The following is a 15,709-nucleotide window of genomic DNA, read 5'->3' on the forward strand; positions in this document are numbered from 1 at the left end:
CCAACAGCAACCTAGTGTTCCCATGTGGTCTCCCATCCAGGTACTGACCAGGCTCAGCCCTGCTTAGCTTCAGTGAGTAACCGGTCTTGGGCTGCAGGGTGATATTGTGGGCAAATAATTGTGACTTCAACTATATGTACATGCATACATTCATAAATTCTAACCTTAGGCCTAAATATTTGTTTTGAGCGAGTGGATTAAGTTAATTAAGTTAATTAAGTTAACTGATTAGTTTTTACAAATTTAAGTGGATTGAACATAAAATAATTAAGTTGTACCAAAAAACTCGCAAACAGAAAACATCCTATTTTGAGTTTAAGTGTACATTAAAACAGTGAATGAAGAAGAAAAAAAACCTGCACTTAAATAAATAAATAAATAAATAAATAAAAGATTCATTGGGATTACTAAAACTTTAAGGTAAGTGGATGCAAGTCATTTATTTGGGCTGAATTTAAACAAACAAATTAAATGTAGTAATGTTCAACTTAATTTGTTTGTTTAAATTGAGCTCATCTACATTGTTTGCATCCACTCACTTTAAAATAATTTAGTAAATCCAATGAATAGTTTTGCCAACTGACCCAGCTGGGACTCAAACCAGTGACCTTATTGGTGTGAGGTGTCAGTGCTAACCACTGAGCCACCTTGTCACCCAGAAAAGTAATTAGATTCAACTAAAAATTAAGGCACCAGTATCCTTTTTATTCATTTACAGTGTACAGTATACAGTAAGCACTACTGTAATATCCTCAAATCGACTGTAAACCAATGAGCTCTGTCACCACATCGCCCCTTCTGAACGAAACACTTCATTTCATTGACCCTGATGAGATTTTAATGCATAATGATGGCGAATCGATGCATCATGATTCCCTGACCTGCAATGAGAAGTGTTTTCATGAGTGAAGTCCATCAGAGCAAACACAGTGTGATGGAACACAATGAAATTAAAGCAGAGCGAGTGAGAAAGAGGGAGCGCGAAGAGAGGGAATCATTCCTCTGCATTAGCGGAGAAGGTTATATTGATAGATGAGTCTGAGGAGAAAGAGAATTTCACTGAGGAGACAATGATGCATGATCCAATCAGAGCGCAGCGCGGCTCACTGTGGTGTAACCGGAGCCAAGTGCACTGATTACTACATACACAGGAGAGAGGAAGACGGAGAATCCCCCCGGCTGCGCTCCTGCACACTACACTACTGGATAGACTTGAAGGATTATTACTGTCATTACTGATCCACTCGCTCACTCAAAGCTAATATTTAGGCCTAAGGTTAGAGTTTATGAATGTATGCATGTATGTCCGTACAGTTAAAGTCACAATATTTTGCCCTCCTGTGATTTTTCTTTTTCAAATATTTCCCAAATGATGTTTATCCGTAATGTGACAGGGATGCTGGACAACGGAATGAGGATCCTTTTGCAGGTTTTATTAAAGAGAATGGTCAGGCAAGCAATGGTCAATACAGAAACAAACAAAAGTGTATGGGCAATGCATAATGTCGAAATAACAGGCAACAGGTCAGAAGGCAGGCAGCATATAACGTAAACAAACAAAACAAAGCAAGGTCTAAACACTGAAGGCAAGGCAAGGTAAAACGTTTCGTAAAGTTTCGTAAATCAGTTTACAAGACTAAGCCCCTACTGTATGTTTGTGTGCTGACTTTATAGTCCATGTGATAAGTTCATAAGCAGCATCAGCTGTGTGCAGGATTGTAGTTCGTGTGAATGTACTCCCGTGGTGGTCTATGGTGGTTAGATCGCTGGTGATCGCGACATTAACAGAGCAAGGAATTTTTCACAGTATTTCCTATAAAATTTTAACACAATCTCACGGCAATTCGTAACTTTTTTCGTAACTCAAATGAATTCTTACGATCTAATTCGTACAATTCAATAAGATTTGCTCATCCCCTAACAGGGCTCGAAATTAACCATTTTGCTTGGTAGCACTGATGCTCCTAACTTTAAAAATGTAGGCGCATCAGCCAAAATTTAGTCGCACCCACCAATTATGAGCACCGTTACTACAAGTTTTATACAAACATATTGACTGTATTTGAAATCAACACTAATCAAACTAACAAGCAAAAAAAAATTCATATATTACGTTATATGCAAGCGTGAGGAAAATATCTCTCAACAAAATCCCGTTATCACAAGAAAATCGATTTTTATAACAGAACTGAGTGACCAAAGCATACACGGATCGCTCACCGTACGGTATAACCAGTAAGATGTGTCATTATTTGTAATTGTAGATGCCATGGTTTCTAAAACAAAATCTGTCAAGTGTTATGTTATCTTCATTCTCATCTTCAGCGCTTTACAATTTTTCGCGGTAGTAGCTCTCTCTGTCATCCGAAGCCAGAAGGCGCTGAGTGATTGACAGCGGATATTAACCAATCATTCGCGTTCAGTGCTAGAGCAGTGGTGGGCCAATAAGAAGAGCGCGAAGGCGGGGCAATCATTACGGACTTGGATTTGTTTACTGCAGCAAGTTGACATGACTTGTTTTAAACCATTCCCGAGCGCTGCGTTTCGCGTTTCAAGTGCAGACAAAGAGCTTAGAGATGCATTCTGCGTGAATGTCTCCCGAATCTGCGCATGTGCTGAACATTTTGCAGTAAAAACTGGTCGCACACTTCAATTTTAAACACTCGCAGAAATGCTCCCAAATATATTTCAAGGTCGCATAGATACAATTTCGGGATATCTAAAAGAATTCAAATTTAACAGAAGGGCTAATAATTCTGATTTTATTGTGTGTATGCATGTGTGCTCAGCATATATGAGTGTATGACCTTTTGAAAATTTATATTTTTTTTATCCATTTCTCAGTAAATATAGGCAATAATGTTTGGTGCATTAAATCAAAACAGCTTTATTCAACAGTTATATTCATTAAAATAAGTTTATTTAAAAGAAAATAAACTACAAACTAACATTATATTTTTATCACACTTTTTTATTGAATATTAAATATTTTAATCTATTAATTCTTAAAATCTATTAAAATTAAATAGAAAATATTAATTTAAAAGAGAGATCTGTGAGGGGGAGGGGGGGCAGTAGGTAGTGCTGTCGCCTCACAGCAAGAAGGTCGCTGGTTCGAACCTCGGCTCAGTTGGCATTTCTGTGTGGAGTTTGCATGTTCTCCCTGCCTTCACGTGGGTTTTCCTCCCCCACAGTGCAAAGACATGCGGTACAGGTGAATTGGGTAGGCTAAATTGTCCGTAGGGTATGAGCGTGTGTGTGAATGTGTGTGTGGATGTTTCCCAGAGATGGGTTGTGGCTGGAAGGGCATCCGCTGCGTAAAAACTTGCTGGATAAGTTGGCGATTCATTCCGCTGTGGCGACCCCGGATTAATAAAGGGACTAAGCCGACAAGAAAATGAATGAATGAATGGATCTGTGAGGGGTGTACTTGTATATGCTGAGCGTTGTATGCAGGGCTCATTTTACTGATCCCCCTCCCCAAACCATCCTCCTCCGCCATCCACTGTTCACTCTCACTTTCGGTCCCACTTTATATTAAGTGGCCTTAACTAATATGTACTTAAACAGGATTTAATAGTTTGTTAATGTACTTATTGTGTAAATACATGTATTTACTGTGTACTTATGCTTGATTAAATACATGTATGTACTTTAAGTGCATCAGTAAATAACTTTTGTAATTACATTTGTAAATACACTGTTGACCATCTCTTACACCTTAACCCGCCCTTAAACCTACCCATACCACCAAACCTGTCCATAACCCAACCTCTATCCCAACTCAAAAGCACCACGTGTTCTTAAATACATTATAAATACAGTAAGTACATTGTATTTATTTATTTTTTATGTAAGTACATAGTAGTTAAGGACACTTAATATAAAGTGGGACCTCACTTTCTGCTGCAACTCTCCAACCCTCTTCATGAATGTTATGCTAGACTCTTACAGGCAAACAATACAGTGTAAAACCAGGTAAGAAGTTCTGGATGAGCTCCATCCTAAAACCCTCACACAACCCAGAGGAAGAACACTGTAGAAATGTGAAGCCGCCTCTGCTTGTGCAGCGAGATTGCAGCAGCGGACTTGTGAGACGCAGGCGAGTTTCTCATGAGAGTCTCTAGAAATCAGTCAGTGTTCAGACAGCCGTGTAATAGGCTGAGCTCGTATGACTACTGTACGCACTTCTGTTCTATCATCTCCTCCAGCCAAACCCAACAGATCCGCACAGTCCACACACAGGTCAAAGAGGAGACGACCAGATACAGACTCATCCAAAACGGCTCCGTCAACTCATTCAGAACCCATTCCCATGTGCCGCTCCACTTTAATGCTACTCTTAGAGTCTAATGAAATCTTACAACAGTGCTGTCAGACTTTAACATCAGGCCTAAAATGTGCCACTCTGAGAAGAGAAATCAGAAATGAGATCTTCCTTAAAGGGATTTTTTTTTGTTTGCACTTAGCAGTGCAGCTATACAAGACAACAGATGAAAAAATGAATGATCAAAAAAGGCGAGTGAATAAAAACTTCAGTCTTTAGTCTTGCAAAGTGCAAAGTAACTCTACCACCGCTGATTTACTTCTGCTATTAATCCTTTTGCTATAATGGGTTTAAAATATTCTGGAACCAGGAGCCTTGAGAGTTTTCCGGGAGAAATAACAAAACGGGAGAATGGCGGGAGATGGGTCTGAAATACGGGAGACTCCCGAAAAAAACATGTTGGCAGGTATGGTATACACACCGGTGCACAAGTCGGTGGCTGTCTGCAGTCCTCAGCTACAACTCAGGACATTGTTCATATTTCTGCTGCGTTCATATTCTGTTCATATGACTACTTCATGGATTTCGCCTATAGCGGGTTTTTTTCTGTAAATAGAGAGTCATTTTTTATTTTTGCGTGAACTATCCCTTTAAAGGCACAGTAATTTTGGCCACTAGAGGGCGTGTATTCACAACAAATAAAGTTGTATTTGGATGACGACATGACTGAGACACGACATGAGTGTGGAGTTGTGGGAGATGTGGTCTTATTTATCCAACGGGACTTCATGTTGATGGATTGGCTGAAGTGTTATTATCATAATTACACTTATTATAATAGTAGTGTGAAGCAAAGTAAAGTCTTTGCACACTGAAGTCCATAATAGTATCAGGATTAGGGCTGTGCGATTTGGGGAAAATATCTAATTGCAATTTTTTAACAGATATTGTGATTTCGATTTAATTAGCGATTTAATTTTGTAGTAAACTTATGTGCTGGTTGTTGTATTTTCTTGTGCTGGCAACAATTCTGCGATAGCTCTTACAAATTGTCTGTTTTTGTTCAGTGTCTGTGACTTTGAAACCAAAATGGTCCCATATTACCGACATGCTGTTTTACTTTGATATTAATTCGTCTATTAATGCTTCTGGACAGACAGCAGAAGGTGCCATCATCTCACTCATCCGCACTTCTCGGTTTGTTTGTGGCCTTTCTGCATAGTTCGGTCGCGCAATTCTGATTGGGGAGAATGAAAGTGTGCTGAATCAATTGGCTTGTAAGACTTGTCACACACAGACAACAGTCATGCATTTGCTTTGGGCGGGAGAAATTAAATAATACATATATAATTCATATTGCCGGCTTTTTCGGTTAGCTAATTAAAACGTTTGAAATTGCGATTGCTATTTGATTTCGATTAATTGCACAGGCCAAATTGGGATGCAGTGTTGATCATGCAAGCTGAGACTGCATATCTCAGTGTTGCATTGTCAGACACTACACTCAATGGAGCTAGTGTTGTCACTGTGAGAGGCAGGGTTAGGTGAGCACATTAAAAACCATTGGATGCAGCTCAGATTGCACTGCAACAGGCCACTTTTGAAATTTTTGCATGCATTATTTTTCCGTATTCATGTAAAATTTCTGTTTGACCTCTTCGGTAGGAAACAGGAGATGCACGCTATCACCAAAGATGAAGATGACACACATATTAAACATAACTGAGAACTCCATTATGTCTCTACAAAGTCACGACTGGCACTCGTTTACACTGCAGTCGCCTCCAAGCGTCAATAATTCATCATTCAGACAGTCATCTAAAGCATCATAAACTCAGAGCTGTGTAATATTCCTTCGCCATAAACAACAATACAAATCACTGAACTCATTTGTGTCTGTTTACATTCTGCCTGAGGACTTTTAGAAGAGAAACATCTAAGATTCGATGCTTATAGGAAACACTTTCAAACAAATCACAACTAACATCTCACAAAACCAGAAAAATAGAGGTTCACAGAACAGCAATGTAAAAAAGAGAGACTGGATGAATATATTAAAACAAAACTTGTCATATAACAAATATTTTATGGTTACAATAAAGTCTAAATTTTTAAGCCTTTTTCATTTAGACATCATTCTATCATACCTGTCAACTTTGGATGTGAAAATAAGGGATATGCCCACCATAATAAGGACCCCCCTTTAAAAAATCCCCAAATTACTAAATATGTTCATTTGGAGCTGTTTTTATTGTAAATTAACATTTAAATGGTCAGTAATATGTTTTATTATTATTATTATTATTTACAAAAGAAAAAAATAGCACACATTAGCAGCAAATACATTAGCAAACAGTTCAGCTTATTAAAATGAATGGCTATTATAATGGAATAGAATCAAGCTATCAAATCTCATTAACCTTTTATTCACTGTATAACTTACATTTTGATTAAAGGGCAGTGAATGAGTCTCTCACTTATTTAAATTTTTCCATTTGATTACATTAAATAGCAGAGGTGTCACTTTAAAATGCACACATCTAATGTTATAATGCAAGCATTCGACAGCTTTCCTAACCTTTTATGCTCATTTAGGATGAAATTAGTTGTGTTTGTAAAAACCCCCACCAAGATCGGCATCTTTAGATATTATTATTATTAATTATGTGTATATGTCTGTTTAACATGCACCCAAAACCCAGACTCCGCTTCAAATGATATGTAACGTACAGAATCCGTTTGGGAAACAGCATCTATTTATCACTATGGAGTGCGTCAGCTGACAGTCACGCACCGCTATATGACTGTTTTGAGGATTGTGTATGAAGGGAAGAAGGCACCTGTAATGAAAAGGAAAGGGAATCTCGCCTTTCATATTTATTTCAAAGTGTTTTCATGCCTAAACAAAGTGAAAGCACAGAACAGACTTACATTTAAGAGCAATGGGCGGCCCCTGGTGGTTCAGTGATATGGGTTGCATATAGGGAGGCTCGGCTCTTTAATGTTTATAGGGTATATACCGAGCTAGTGTTGTTCTCATACTGATAAACACATTACGAAGTGTCCTATTAGCATACTTCGGCCTATATACCCTTTTGCCACCTTTTAGAGAAAATACGGGAAATTACCTTTACAGGATGATAGCGGGATAACTGTAAAATAGGGGAGAATCCTGGGAAAAACAGGAGGGTTGACAGGTACACTGAAAAAAGTGTTGCATGCAGAACTGTTGCAAACAATTTGTGTTGAATTTAAACAAACAAATTAAGTTTAATAATGTTCAACTTAATTTGTTTGTTTAAATTCAACACAAATAAATTGTTTACAACCATTTAACGTAAAAAAATTGAGTAAATCCAAGGAATCATATTTTTTTCAGTGTATGCATTCCATGTTGGCAAAACTTTTGAGGAAGAATTAATCGGTGATTATTATACCAAAGTTTAACAACATTTGTGTAAAATATTGTAGTATTGCAATTTCTTGTTTATGTCAACTTAAATTTTCTTTTATTAATAATAATAATAATAATTATAATAATTATAATAATACAAAAGTATGTCAAATTATATATTTTAATTAATATTTGATGCACATTTATAATAGATAAAATAGAAATAAATTTTGCATTTTCATCTGATAGAGCATTTGAATCTTATTCAATAAAAAAGGTAGATAAACAATTAAATAAATAAACTAAATAGGGTGGCACAGTGGCTAGCACTTTCGCCACACAGCAAGAAGGTCGCTGAGTGTTTTCCAGTCCTCAGTTGCCGCTGGAAGGGCATCCGCTGATTACAACATATGCTGGAATAGTTGCCAGTTCATTCTGCTGTGGCGACCCCTGATAAATAAGGGACTAAGTGTAAATGAATGAATGAAGATATTCTGAAGAACGTTTATAAAACAGAGCCATTGATTTCTTTAGTATTTTTGTCTCTACTATGAATGTCAATGGCTGCTGGTTTCTAAAATTCTTCATAATACCTTCTTTAGCATTCAACTGAACTAATTAGTGAGTAAATAATGAAGAAATTTTTATTTACTCTCCCTTTAAGGATTTTTAATTTTAAAATAGGTCTCTACTGGAAATAATGGGTTGTGAACCACTAATTTAGACGATGAAAGCCTTGGAGTTGGAGTTTCTGTTAGTGGTTGTGCACAGACCCACTTTAGTTTTCATGGAGAATCTGAGTTACCTCAGAGTGAGACAAACCTTTGTTAGACAGGCAGTTCATGACATTCTCAGATTTTAAAACAGTCTGATGCAGATGTTTCTGGAGGCTATAGCCATCACTCATCACTCACATCAGAAAGACAGCAGAGCTTCATTAAAGGCCGAACACTAACAAGAGAGTCCTGCTGAATGCTTGAACGCATCTCATATTTATAAAAACACTGTTTATGAATTTCAAACCTTACTCTGCTCTTTGTGTTAACATTTCCATTGACGTCATTGAGGTCATCAGATCAGTTGCCTATTTTTTTGCACTGTAAAAATTCTTGGTTGCCGTAAATTTTTTAATTGAATTAGATTAACCTTGTGAGTTGTTTTAACTTAATATACATTGATTAAACTGACATAAAACATCTCGTTTTATTTAAAATTACTATTTAGATGATTAACTTAGTTCAATTATATGTATTAACAATAATATAAATGTATCATTATTTATAAATTCTTATTTGATTATGTATTACTATAAATGTATTTGATATTATTAGTATTATTATTTTGAATCATTTTATTATCTATTTAGTTTATTCATTAAAACAATAACTTTAAGAATGATTTTAAACTGGACACAAAATGTTGGTTGACTGATTTAGGAAGGACCGAGTAGGTCATTGAGCTGAAACGTTTGTGGTAAAATAAAAAACCTCAAAACGAAAATATTTAAATGAGTAAAGATCCCGATGATACTTCTTGATTGATTTACATTACATTTACTACAATAAAATAAATACACCGATTTACCCAAAACTGTACTTAAATTTCTTTATGGCGTTGTAAGAAGCAACTTTAACCCTTTATTGGGTAAAGAACCATATATGGTAACTTCATTGACATTGATTACAATTTCATTTATACATTCATAAAAAGTTCAAAAGTCTTGTAATAACCCAGGTTATAACCCACACTTTAGATTGTTTCCGATCAATCTTGTCTACGTATGCCTAAAAAATAAAAATTAAAAACAGAAACAGTATGGTGTACAAATGACAGAATTTGGGTGAACTATATTTTTAGTGAACCCTCACTTCCTTAAATAACCCTAGCAGACACTAACCAGAGAAGATATTAGCCTAATAATTATTGCAAAAACTAAATAAAGATTATAAAAATAGCATTAACAACAATTTCCAGATTTGAACAAAACAAAATAAATGTTGGTTGATTGATTTACATTATATTTCCTATAAAATTAAGGCATTTTTAGATAAATAATTCCATTTGAACTCATTTACGGAGTTGTAGCAAGAGCCATTAACCCTTTATTAGGTTGATTTATGGATTAAACCATCATTGACATTGATTACAACATAATTTACATTAGGGTTGGGCCGATAGACGATGCCATCGTCCATCGCCGATGGCCAATAGACGACACAATGCTGAGCCGGCATCGCCGATGCTCCACCCTGCTCCCGTCGCAAACCCGCTCGGGAAAAATACACACTCAGGCCCTGTTTACACGAATACGTCTCAGTGTTAAAATGGCATTTTAGAAAGAAAATATTCCACATCCACACCGTGTTTTACCTAGCATTTCTAAACAGCCCTCCGTTCACTAAAAACGCACATCACATGACCACACACAAACTAACACACAAAGACACAAGTGGTCAGGGCCGGAGTGGGACTCATTTTCAGCCCTGGAGTTTCAAGCCAGACCGGCCCACCTCAAGTCACGACTGTCTATATTAAAATAAGGTCATTTCCAATTCAGTTTCTAGTGACACTATCACGTCTTTTTCAAGAAAATAGCTGCTTTAGAAATTCAAATGTTCAAAAGCCCCAACAGTAATATATGTCTTAACAATAAAAATGAAAAAAAAAATACTATTAATTTTCCAGGTGAGATTAAAATACAGGTCAGGCGGCATATTAATGCAACGTGTTTACCACTGGTCCACTATAACGCTAATGCAGCGTGAATAAAAAAAAAGTATTGGACTGTGACCTGCAAGACACGGTATTACTTTCTATTGAAGGCCTAATCTTTTTCTCCCCCTTTTAGATTTCTTTTTTTTTACTTTATTTTTATACATTAAAACATTTTACAGAACAGAACATTCAGTGACAGCAGCGGTAATTAAGAGAAAAAAAAAAAAAAAAAACGACAGCAGCCGCAGATGTAAATAAAAATAATTTACAAAAAAAAAAGCATACAACAGCAAAAAAAGACAAACATACAATATTTTCAGTTTCAAAGGAGCTAGAAATACTATGTCCTGTTCAGATACAACGTAAAAGGTGCCCATCTTTGGTTAAAAATATCCAGTTTTAGTTGAAGTTGAGCAGTCATATACTCCATTCTATATAAACATTCAAGTTTTTCTATCCACTGTACTATTGTTGGAGGGTGTGGCTTCATCCAATTAATTGTTTTGGTCTTTCTTTCCCCTTTTTAGATTTCTGATCAAGTTATGTCAGATTTATTAATGTAGTGAATCATCTGATTTTCATTGAGCGGATATATTATTTATTAATATTAATTATTCGAATTCGCTGTTTGGGGTCGAATGATGATAGCTAACATTACATCATCATTAACGTTAGTTAACCTGCAGGCTGCATTTTGCTCACAGGGCTGCGAGAAAATAAATAAGAAGAGCGGCGATGCGGCAAAATAATGAATAAAAAGAGTGAAACTGTGGTCAAATAAATAAATAGATTAAAAAAAGTGCGACTGCTGAGAGTGCAAGCAGCTAGGGACACCGGCACTCACGGCCAAAAAATGAACCGGCCCACCGGGAATTCTCCCGGTGCTCCCGATTAGCCAATCCGGGCCTGCAAGTAGTGCTCACTGCAGAGCCACACACACACACAGCAAGCGCTCCTCTGAGCCCCAGAAACAGAGAGCAGTGCACGTCTTTATCAAGGTTGTACCGCTGGATCGCGTCTCACAATAGTTGTAAAACGTGATATTCAAACATCCCAAGTCTCCCGGAAGTTTCGGGAGTCTATATGCATTTGCGGGACTCATAATGCCCACAAGCGAATGATAATCTCCCAAAAATCGTGCGTCTCCCTCCCTGTCCTCAAATAATTCACGCACCCTTCTCACCCCCGGATCCCTCCTCGCTCTTCAGATCGCGCGCAGTCATTCAAAAAGTCTTGTAATAATTCCAAAATAAAACTCAAGATATTTTCCAAAGATTATATCAACGAGTGCCCTATAAAGAGTTAAAACCTCATGCTTGAACAAACATAACAGTGTACATATAGATTTGAATGTGCTATGGATGCCTGTAACTGCCCTGCATTTGACTCATTTGTAAGCGTGTAAAATATTTAGCCCTCCAGTATGTTTATCAACAAACAGAATGATTAATTAATTATTCACACTCGGCTTATTGCTTGAGAACAAATTAAATCAATGCATTGTTGACTCAATATTTTCCAGTAATAAAGTCTGACAGTGACTCACAGTACGAGAGATGGCTCAGATTGAGGGGGAAAATCGCTCTAGAAAACCCCCATCATGACAAACCCGAGTCCCTCACATTCACTGACTTTGAAGCTCTTCTGGAGGTGGGAGGTGTATGGAGACTTCACGCTGAGATGAAAGGGAGATGGAGATTCAGGTGGAAGTACAATGCTCAAAACACATATTAATTTAAGCAGAGCTGCTAAATAATGTACAGTAGTTACACTTGGTAGACTGTGCTGCCTTTTAATGGTCTCTACAGTGTCAGACTTCTGAATGCCAGCATGTAAATCAACCAGCCAAGTAGCTTTTTGTTTTACATGCCACTTAGAGACAGGTTTATCTGAAATAGTAGTAGTTTCAATAAAGCTCTACAATTCAAATAATTAATAAAAATACTTCTACACAAATATTAGGACACTAAAACGCAATATTAGGACAGTTTAAAATACCATATGACCTATTCTATAATGTTTGGAAGGGTGCTTCAGAAAGCACTCTTAAAGTGTTGCCATGTCCACATATTCTAGGCGATAATAGTCTATTTGATAATCTATTTTTCCCTTATCTTGATCTACATCTGATTGAAACGGTTTCTAAAATGAGAAAAAAATGTAGGAAGGTACATGATTTAATTTATTTATTTTTTAGTAACTGATTGGATGGTGGAAACATGGGCGTAACAAAATGGAGTGAGATTGAATGCTAGTATGCACTCAGTTGAAGAGGATTAATGGAAGATTATATAAGCAGGAGAGCAATCCAAAAATTCACCTAACTAATATATTGCCCATCAATAATTGCTGTAATCTCATGACAGATTTCTGAATAGGCAGGGCAACAAGACATGCACTGATAGCCCTGCCCTAAATGTCTAATAGCCATGCCCTAAAGGACTAATGACACTGCCCTAAAGGACTGATAACCCCACCCTAAAGAGCTGATAGGCCCGCCCTAATTTACTGATAGTCGTACCCTAAAAAATGATAATCCCGCCCCATACTAATACTAGACTAATAGTTCTGCCCTAAATGACTGATAAACCTGCACTAAATGACTGATAGTCACGCCCTAAAGAAACTGACAACCCCGTCCTAAAAGACTGATAATCCCAAGCCTAAAGGATGGATAGCCCTGCCCTAATTTACTGATAGTCTCACCATACAAAAATGATAACCCCGCCCTAAAAGACTGATAACCCCACCTTAATTTACTAAGTCACACCCTAAAAAAATGATAACCCCACCCTAAAGGACTGATAACCCCACCCTAAAGAGCTGATAGCCCCGCCCTAATTTACTGATAGTCGTACCCTAAAAAATGATAACCCCGCCCCAAAGGACTAATAGTTCTGCCCTAATAGACTGATAACCCTGCACTAAATGACTGATAGTCCCGCCCTAAAGAAACTGACAACCCCGTCCTAAAAGACTGATAATCCCAAGCCTATAGGATGGATAGCCCCGCCCTAATTTACTGATCGTCTCACCATACAAAAATGATAACCCCGCCCTAAAATTCTGATAATCCCCACCCTAAAGAATGGATAACTCCACCCTAAAAGACTGATAACCCCACCCTAATTTACTAAGTCACACCCTTAAAAAATTATAACCCCACCCTAAAGGACTGATAATCCCCACCCTATAGAATGGATAGCCCCGCTCTAATTTACTGATAGTCTCACCATACAAAAATGATAACCCCGCCCTAAAATTCTGATAATCCCCACTCTAAAGAATGGATAACCCCACCCTAAAAGACTGATAACACCACCCTAATTTACTAATAGTCACACCCTAAAAAAATTATAACCCCACCCTAAAGAAGGACTGATAATCCCCACCCTATAGGATGGATAGCCCCACTCTAATTTACTGATAGTCTCACCTTAAAAAATAATAACCTTGCCAAAAAATGACTAATAGCTCTCCCCTAAATGTCTCATAACCCCATCCTAAAAGACTGATAATCCCCACCCTAAAGTATGGATAGCCCTGCTCTAAAGAACTGATAACCCCACCCTAATTTACTAAAGGTCACACCCTAAAAAAACCTATAACTACGCCTTAAAGAACAGATAGTCATGCCCTAAATGACTGATAACCCCATCCTAAATGACTGATACCCCCCCCCCCCCCCCCGCTAAAAGACTGATAACCCTACCCTAATTTACAAAAAGTCACACCCTAAAAAAAATGATAACCCCACCATAAATGACTGATAGCCCTGCCCTGAATCAATGATAACCCCACCCTAATAAAAAAAACAGTAATCCTCACCCTAAAATGAAGGATAACCCCGGCCTAATTTACTGATTGTCACACCCTAAAAAAAAAAGATAACCCCGCCATAAATGACTGACAGCCCCGCTCTAAGAAACTGATAACCCGCCTTAAAAACAGTAATCCCTGCCCTGAAAAATCGATAGCCCCGTCATAATTTACTGACAGCCACACCCTAAAAAAATGATAACCCTGCACTAAATTACTGATAACACCACCCTAAATGACTGATAGTCCTGCCTAAACAACTGATAATCTCTGCCCTAAATGATTGCTAACCCTGCCCTAAATGACTGATACTCCCACTTATTAGGCAAATAAATTTTAAAATAATGAAGTGCACAGATACATTGTTGATAACAAGCACTACTATAAACATTTGGAAGTAAGAAGAGCAATTTTCAATTTCATAATGACTTTAAGCAATCCAGTTAAAGAGCCCATATTATACATGAAACAGGGTCATATCTTGGTTGTAAGGGTCTCCAACAACAGTCTAATATGCATGCAAGGTCAAAAAACACTTTCGTGGTCTTATAATCTGCATTTATTTTTACCTAATTATCCCAGCGACTCCTGTATGAATCGTCCAGTGATTCATTTGTTCCCAAACCCCTCCTTAGCGCGAAGCTAATCTGCGCTGATTGGACCGATGACAGCCTGTTGCGATTGGTCGACTGCCTTCAGTCAGAGAGTGAAATGCCCAGCAGCTAATCAGCAATATAAAAGTAATCACAGTTCATACACGCTCGATAGTGTAGGCGTGGATTTTAGCTGCCAGTGGGACAATGTAAATACAGTCGATGGACTTGAAAATTCAGACGATTAACTATTTTATTGAGCAAAAACTCCAAAAACTGTCGAAGAGATATCCAAGCTTGTCTCACTCTGCTCTTTTCACAGACACAAACACACACACACATTGCCATCGTCTGCGCACACAAACACAAAAACACACACAGACCTCCGGGCGACAACGCGCACACGCATGCACACACACACTACCCTCGTCTACGGAGTTCCGTAAACAAAACAGCACGCGATAAGAGAATATAGCCAGTTAACCTGATACAGTACACGCGGTTACAAGTAATAAATCACAACTAAATACATTTGCAAGCTAGAGTCAATGAGGCAACTTTAATCGCACGTACTTACACTTGAGAAATAGAGGAATAAACCCATCCTGACGTCCATCAGTAAGTTACTCTTTACTGATCCTTCCTTTAACAAACGCAGATGAAGTATTCTTTGTAGCATGTAGCTTCCAGTAGTTTCCAACTGCTTGGCTATAATGCTGAGGTTTCATCTTTGGGTAGAGGCTCGATAATGTCCATCTGCAGTGTGACTTCAATCGACCGGCATGTTTGTGTGTGTGTTTGTGGGTGTATGTGTGTGTGTGTGTGTGTGTGTGTGTGTCTGCGTTACTGCATCAGAGGGCGGGGCCTCAGGTTTGAAATCTCCCGGGTTTGCGCGTGCACTTGAATAACTTGGTTTCGTTC

At 37.7% G+C, this 15,709-nt stretch overlaps 1 protein-coding gene across 2 annotated transcripts in view; it reads right to left on the reverse strand.

The window, feature by feature from the left end:
• kcnk12 (potassium channel, subfamily K, member 12) overlaps window positions 1-15,709 on the reverse strand; it is a 70,244-nt gene that overhangs the window by 41,149 nt on the left and 13,386 nt on the right. Inside the window, exon 4 of one of the 2 annotated variants that reach the window (XM_087279842.1) lies at window positions 11,923-12,051. The exons of the other annotated variant lie outside the window; for it this stretch is intronic. The gene's annotated coding sequence lies outside the window, so the exon portion shown is untranslated. The remainder of the gene's footprint in view (window positions 1-11,922; window positions 12,052-15,709) is intronic. 2 annotated transcript variants of the gene reach the window in all.

The sequence above is a fragment of the Danio rerio genome, chromosome 13 (assembly GCF_052040795.2).
Source record: "Danio rerio strain M-AB ecotype USA chromosome 13, GRCz13ab, whole genome shotgun sequence".
In the NCBI taxonomy this organism is placed as follows: domain Eukaryota; kingdom Metazoa; phylum Chordata; class Actinopteri; order Cypriniformes; family Danionidae; genus Danio; species Danio rerio.